Source organism: Apodemus sylvaticus, chromosome 6 (genome assembly GCF_947179515.1).
Source record: "Apodemus sylvaticus chromosome 6, mApoSyl1.1, whole genome shotgun sequence".
In the NCBI taxonomy this organism is placed as follows: domain Eukaryota; kingdom Metazoa; phylum Chordata; class Mammalia; order Rodentia; family Muridae; genus Apodemus; species Apodemus sylvaticus.
In genome coordinates this window covers 136,814,318-136,821,690 of record NC_067477.1, presented here as the reverse complement: position 1 = coordinate 136,821,690, position 7,373 = coordinate 136,814,318, and positions in this window count along the sequence as shown.

Genomic DNA, 7,373 nt, shown 5'->3' with positions numbered 1-7,373 from the left:
GGGTGTCTTTGGTGACTCCACAGCTTATGGCCCTCAGCCACTATTAGGAGCCAGAGGTCACCCACCCTCCCCGTCATTGACGTCTCCACAGCCTACAGAACCAGAAAAGCTCTGTGTCTGCAGCAAGAGTGGAGAACTGAAGGCCAACGGTTGCTGTCTACGTGTCGGCAGAAGAGAGGTCTTCGGCTGAGCCTCAGATGTCTAGCCAATGGTAGTGGACTGCAGCTGGTTTGTTTAAGGCAGAATCAATCTGTGATTTAACGAAACTGGCTAATCTGTTAAAAGCCCAGAGGTCAAATGACAAAAGCAACAAAAGACCCACAAGGGGCCTCAAAAGGCTGGGGACCAAGGTGGAGAGCCAGGGAGAAGTCTCAGCATCAGCATACTCTGGGAGCTAGCATGTTCCTTCAGCATCCTGCAAAAAAAAAACCACAAACATGCCCTCTTCTCTACACTCAGAGAGATTCCTAGCATTAAAATTTTAAATTTTTTGTGGTATATAGAGATGTTATTCTCCCCTCTTTTATTATAAAAATATTGTTGTAAAGTTCTATGGGCCTGTTCCATAATGTCATGTCTTTGCGAATTATGAGGAATCTCAGTAATATGACTAATATCAAATTGTTAATAAAACATCTCAAATAGCTGACTATAATAATCAGTTATAATATTTGTCCTAATCTGATTTGAAACATTCAGTATAAAAAAATAACATATGTAAAAACAGTTATAACTAGAAAGCTTGAAAAGCTGTCAATAGTCATATGTATATTTTTTGATTAATTTTTGAATTGTATTTGTATAAATAATTGTAGTAGCATTAAAGAAAGAATTTCAAGCAATTGTAAGCCATGAGCTATATATATTAATATATATAATAGTTCTATATAATATTAATATTAATATAATTAATAATTATATATTAATATAAATATATTAATATATAAATCCAAAGTTTGATTTTTAGCATTTTAAAAAGAACAGCTATAGCACCCAATTCAATTATCTGTGCTGAAGCAAGGGGACACTCAAAAGAATAAACATGTGATCTACTTATATGAGCTTTACTCCCATAGTTGATGCATTTTTATAGGATGCATGTATAAATCTATAACAATATAAAAACAAATTTTTAACAATTTATCTTTTAGATAACAATTATCAATTTTGCCTAAAAAGGCTTGCCATGTAATAGATCAACTATCAATGTTTTGTAATAACCAATTTCATTGCTGTTTGAAACAAGGAACAAACGCTTTTCTACCTTGAAAATGTTAGGTCCTCCCAGGGCAAGCTTAAGATGGGTTAATATAAGATAAAGCCAATTAATATATCCTAACAACCTTTAAAAATCATTTACGTAAAAATTCTAAAAGTCCATAGTTAGGAGCAAGGCCTGTAATGAACATTCCATGAATATCATACAATGAAAAATTTAAGATCCTAGCTTCTTGTATTGAAACAGAGACAAATCATTCTTTCTCACATAAGGTAAGGCTATTAGCCATTCCTTGAGGAAAAAAGCTTCTAATGAAATTGCTTTATTGCTTCTTTAAAGTTAGAAGCAAATGTTTATATAATTATCAGAATGTAAAGCAAAAAACAACCCTTTAAATCTATAATAATTTTGTATGGAGTAGACAGGCCAAATTTCAATGCCTTTATAAGTTTTAATAGCCTTATTGACCTTTCATAGATTTGAACTGCATTTTAAACCACACCTGGGTAAGTCTGTCAAGAATGTTCTTTTAGCCAAACACTCCCTAGGTGGGGCCTGTAAGGCAGAAACAATTTCTCACAAGCTTCCTCACTAGCTTCCTCTGAGGCAGCTCTAAGCTTTTCATTAATTCAAATGTAATTTTTTTTGTTTTGCCCAAGGACCCACCTTGAGTCTTTGGCAAGGATGTTACATGTGGTTCCTCAAACGTAACCACCTTCTAAGCTGAGCCTTTTATCTAAGACCAGACCCAAACCCAAACCCACCTGTCCTGCAAGGACATTTTGAGGATTGAATAACAAAAAGAACCTATAATTTCAGGATTCCCAGAAAAATTCTACTCATAGTTTCAGAGTAGTCAAGGGAGCCTGTTTGATATCAAATAAATTTCCACTGAGATCTCCTTTTTAATCTTGGAGAGTTAAAACTTGTTTCTACCATTGTAGCCAATGAACTTGTGGAAAAGAGGCAGTAGGCCTATATTGGCCACAACTGTATCACTCTTAAAATTATCTTAATTACAAAATATGTTAAGAATTGTGAGCCTTTAACCAGACTGCAAACTGAAAACTGCAGCCAATGACACACTGGCAATTTTTATTGTAATTAAATTTTTTCTTGCAATATTAGAACACAACTACAACTTTGGAAGCAAATCCCAATTTTGAACAATCTATTTTTTTTAAATCAATGGCAAACGCATTATTTTTACAGAACAAGGTTCTTATGTTCAAGTGTATGACAGTGTAACTTATTAAAGAGACATTATTTTAAATCATATTTCTTATAAGTCCAATCTCCAGGCCAAGATTCACACAAAACACCATGCCAATTTAGAAGGATCTTAGAGGCCTGTATTTCCTGGGTTGCGTCATGCCACGTGTAGCTAGTTAAGACAGCTCTGACACTGAATCACCAGTTTTAAACAAACCTTTTCTTAATAACACTATACCTTTAAAATCATAGCCAATTAATTTATAACTCTATAGTCAAGATATGTAAAACCTTGTACCATTAAGACCTATTAAAAACAAGAATAAAGCGATTACACGAATTTCATAAGTTAAACCAAAGTTTTCCCAAACCTTGAGGCTGGTGGCATTTTAAAAAGAGCCTTTTTTTCCAGCTGTGTTTGACTCCTACTTAAGAATGTGAGGCACCTTAAATTAACTTCCTCTGTGTAAATTGCAGACTGGCAGGACTGCCAGCAGATAAAGCTTTTTTACCATTTTTTTCTTTTTAATATAAAACAAAAACAACAATCATTCTGCCAATCAAAACAATAGACAACACAAATTGACACACATATGGACAAGTTTTGGGCACCAAAGACAGACAACAGATGGAGAGGGAACTTGATGTCCCAAAGAGATCCAAATATCTTAACCAGAACTAAGGAGATCTCCAGTATGTTTCAAAGAGGAAACAAGATGTCTCTCATTTTCCTCTCCTCCCCAGGAGAGTTTTGAATTAGCTTTTAACCAATTTTTTTCTTTTTTTGATACCACGTCCTACACATGGAAAACTGCTTTTCTGAAACCTTTTTTTTTTCTCTTGTTTAAGATTTAACAAGGGGGAAGGGGGGGTGCCTAGGCGAACACACAGACAGACATGGTATAGGATAAAGTTTATTCAGAACAGAGAATGAAAGTTAATGAGGTAGTGGAGACAGAGAAAGACAGAGAGAGAGTATAGATAAGTAGAGACTGGTCAGGACCATCTGAAGAGAGGTGGGACAGCATTGGGGCCCTGCCTGGTCAATATTTCATTTAATTCTCAACCTACTTTTTGCCATATTTTTCTTTTTAACTCTAACTCCCCTTTCCCTGAGAGAAGCTTTCAGGTCTCTAATGAAGACTGCTTCTTTAAACAATTAATGGCCCATTTCTTATGGGACAGAAATGTAAACTTACTGAAGAAAAATTTTCTTTCATGATTGGTGAAAGTGCTTCCTCCAAATGACTTCTTTGCCACAACGGCCTTGTCCTGAATGGTTTCTGTCCAGCGAAGGTCTGTACCTCAAGCACCATGTTGGGGCGCCACTTATCCCATCCCATGGGACCTAGTTATTCAAGGAGCCGAGGGGAACCCAAGCCTGAAAGAGAAATGGGTGGAAAAAGAGAGCGAGGCCAAGCAAAAAGGTGTGTCTTGTCAAGGCTTCTTTAATGAAAGGCAAAGCACCTAGTTTTGAATACACCATGAGAGGAAGTAGGGAGGGGCTGAGGGGAATGCTAAAAGCACAGAAAAGGTCATCAGGGCGGATGCTGGCTGTGGCATCCAGCAGCTTTTCTGGAATGCTGGTTCTGCCTAGACAACCCCAGGTGTTTAGCCAGGATAAGAACCAGTTCCAGTCCTGACTTCCTTTGGTGATCAACAGCAATGTGCAAGTGTAAGCTGAATAAACCCTTTCCTCCCCAACTTGATTTTTGGTCATGATGTTTTGTGCAAAAATAAAAACCTGACTAAGTCAGACTGTAACATCACTTTTTATCTATTAAAAGAGTGGTATGAAAAAGTCTTGAGGATTTTATTGTCAACAAGAGCATGTGGCTATGCATAAAGCTTTTTGTAATGTCTCAGACAATCTCATAGCTATTCTCTAGTAGCAGAGTCAGCTCACACATTACCTGTCTTTTTGATCTTGACAATCTCTCTTTGTCTGTAGCTAAGATCTTCAGGGAGTCTTTCCCTGGTGAAATCTTATTTTCAACAATGTAGATTAGCTTTTCTTTTCCTGATGGAAAAACATACAATCTGCTCCCCAATATAACATATTCCTTTTCTTTCATTTTGGAATTAGGACTTCGATAAGCTAATGTAATTCAACAGTCCTTTCTAAAATCCATCATATATATTATTTGTTGCATTGACTTTTTAAAAATTTAAATTCAAAATAGCAAATTTTAAACCATCTTTCCAAGATATCACAAGTAAACAAGTAGGAAACCTTAAAGAGGAAACGGATAATCTCTTAAAGAAACGCAGGAAAACACAACCAAACAGGTGAAGAAATTGAACAACATGGTCAAGGATCTAAAAATGGAAATTGAAACATTAAATAAAAAAGGGAGACAACCCTGGAGATGAAAAACCTAGGAAAGAGGTCAGGAGTCACACATGCAAATATCACCAACAGAATATAAGAGACAGAAGAGAGAATCTCAAGTATAGAAGATACCACAGAAGACATCTAGATAACTGTCAAAGAAAATACAAAGACCAAGAAACTCCTAACTCAAAGCATTCAAGAAGTCCAGGACATAATGAGAAGACCAAACCTAAAAATACTAAGTATAGAAGAGCAGGAAGCTTCCCAACTCAAAGGATCAGGAAACATCTTCAACAAAATTGTAGATGAAAATTTCCCTGACCTAAAGAAAGAGATGCCCATAAACACAACAAGAACACCAAACAGATTGGACCAAAAGGAAAATTCTTACCATTCCATAATAATCAAAACACCAAATGCACAAAACAAAGAAATAATATTAAAAGCAGTAAGGGGAAAAGGTCAAGTAACATATAAAGGCAGATTGATCAGAATTACACCATACTTTTCAACAAAGATCATAAAAGCCAGAAGATCTAGAGCAGATGTCATAAAGACTCTATGAGAAAAATGCCAACCCAGGCTACTATACTCAGCAAAACTCTCAATTACCATAGATGGAGAAACCAAGATATTCCATGACAAAAACAAATTTAAACAATATATTTCCACTAATCCAGAGAATAATAGAAGGAAAACTCCAACACAAGAAAGGAAATTACACCCCCAAAAAAGCAAGAAACTAATTTTCTCATAACAAACCCAGAAGAAGAGAACCACACAAACATAATTCCACCTCTAACAACAAAAATAACAGGACACAATAATCACCGGTCCTTAATATCTCTCAACATCAATGAACTCAATTCCTCAATAAAAAGATACAGGCTAACAGACTGGATGTGTAAACAGGAGCTAACATTTTGCCTCATACAGGAAACACACCTTAGTGACAAAGACTGACACTTCCTCAAAGTAAAAGGCTGGAAAATATTTTCCAAGCAAATGGTCCCAAGAAATAAACTGGAGTTGCAATGCTAATATCGAATGAAATCTACTTTCAACCAAAACTTTTCAAAAAAGATGGGGAAGGACACTACATACTCATCAGTGGAAAAATCCACCAAGATGACATCTCGATTCTGAACATCTGTGCCCCAAATGCAAGGGCACCCATTTGTAAAAGAAACATTACTAAAGCTCAAGGAACACATTGAACCTCTCACAATAACACCAATGAACAGATCATGGAAACAGAAATTAAACAGAGATACAGTGAAACTAACAAGTTACGAATCAAATGGATTTAACAGATATCTACAGAACATTTCACCCTAAAACAAAAGAATATATCTTCTTCTCAGCATCTCATGGTACCTTCTCCAAAACTGACCATGTAATCAGACAAAAAGAACAGAAAGTCCACATACATATGAAATCTGACAACTCTCTACTAAATGATAACTTGGTCAGGAAAGAAATAAATTAAAAACTTTCTAGAATTTAATGAAAATGAAGGTACAACATATCCAAAATTATGGGACCCATTGAAAGCAGTGCTAAGAGGAAAACTCACAGCTCTGTGTGCCTCCAGAAAGAAACTGAAGAAAACATACACTGACAGCCTAACAGCACATCTGAAAGCTCTAGAACAAAAAACAAATATACCCAAGAGGAGTAGATGGCATGAAATAATCAGACTCAGGGCTGAAATCAACCAAATAGAAACAATGAGAACTATACAAAGAATCAACAAAAACAGGAGCTGGTTCTTTGAGAAAATCAACAAGATAGATAAACCCTTAGCCAGACTAACCAGAGGGCACAAAGACAGTATCCAAATTAACAAAATCAGAAATGAAAAGGGAGATATAACAACTGAAACTGAAGAAATTTTTAAAAAAAATCATCAAATCCTACTACAAAATCCTATACTCAACAAAACTGGAAAATATAGATGAAATGGACAATTTTCTAGACAGATACCAGATACCAAAGCTAAATAAGGATCAGATCAACCATCTAAATAGTCACATAACCCCTAAAGAAATATAAGCAGTCATTAAAAGTCTCCCAACCAAAAGTCCATGACCAGATGTTTTTAGTGCAGAATTCTATCATATCTTCAAAGAAGACCTAATACCAATACTTCTCTCAAATTATTTCACAAAATATAAACAGAAGGAACTCTTCCAAATTCATTCTCTGAAACCACACTTACACAGATACCTGAACCACACAACAAACCAACAAAGAAAGAGAACTTCAGACCAATTTTCCTTCTCAATACTGAAGTAAAAATACACAATAAAATTCTTGCAAATCGAATCCAAGAACACATCAAAACCATCATTCACCATGATCAAATAGGCTTCATCCCAGGGATGCAAGGACGGTTTAATATATGGAAATCTGTCCATGTAATCCACTATATAAACAAACTCAAAGAAAAAGTCACATACTTATCTCATTAGATGCTCATTAAGCCTTTTGACAAAATACAACACTCTTTCATATATCCAACATCAAACTAAATGGAGAGAAACTTGAAGCAGTCCCACTAAAATAAGGGAAAAGACAAGGTTGCCTACTCTCCCCCATCCATTA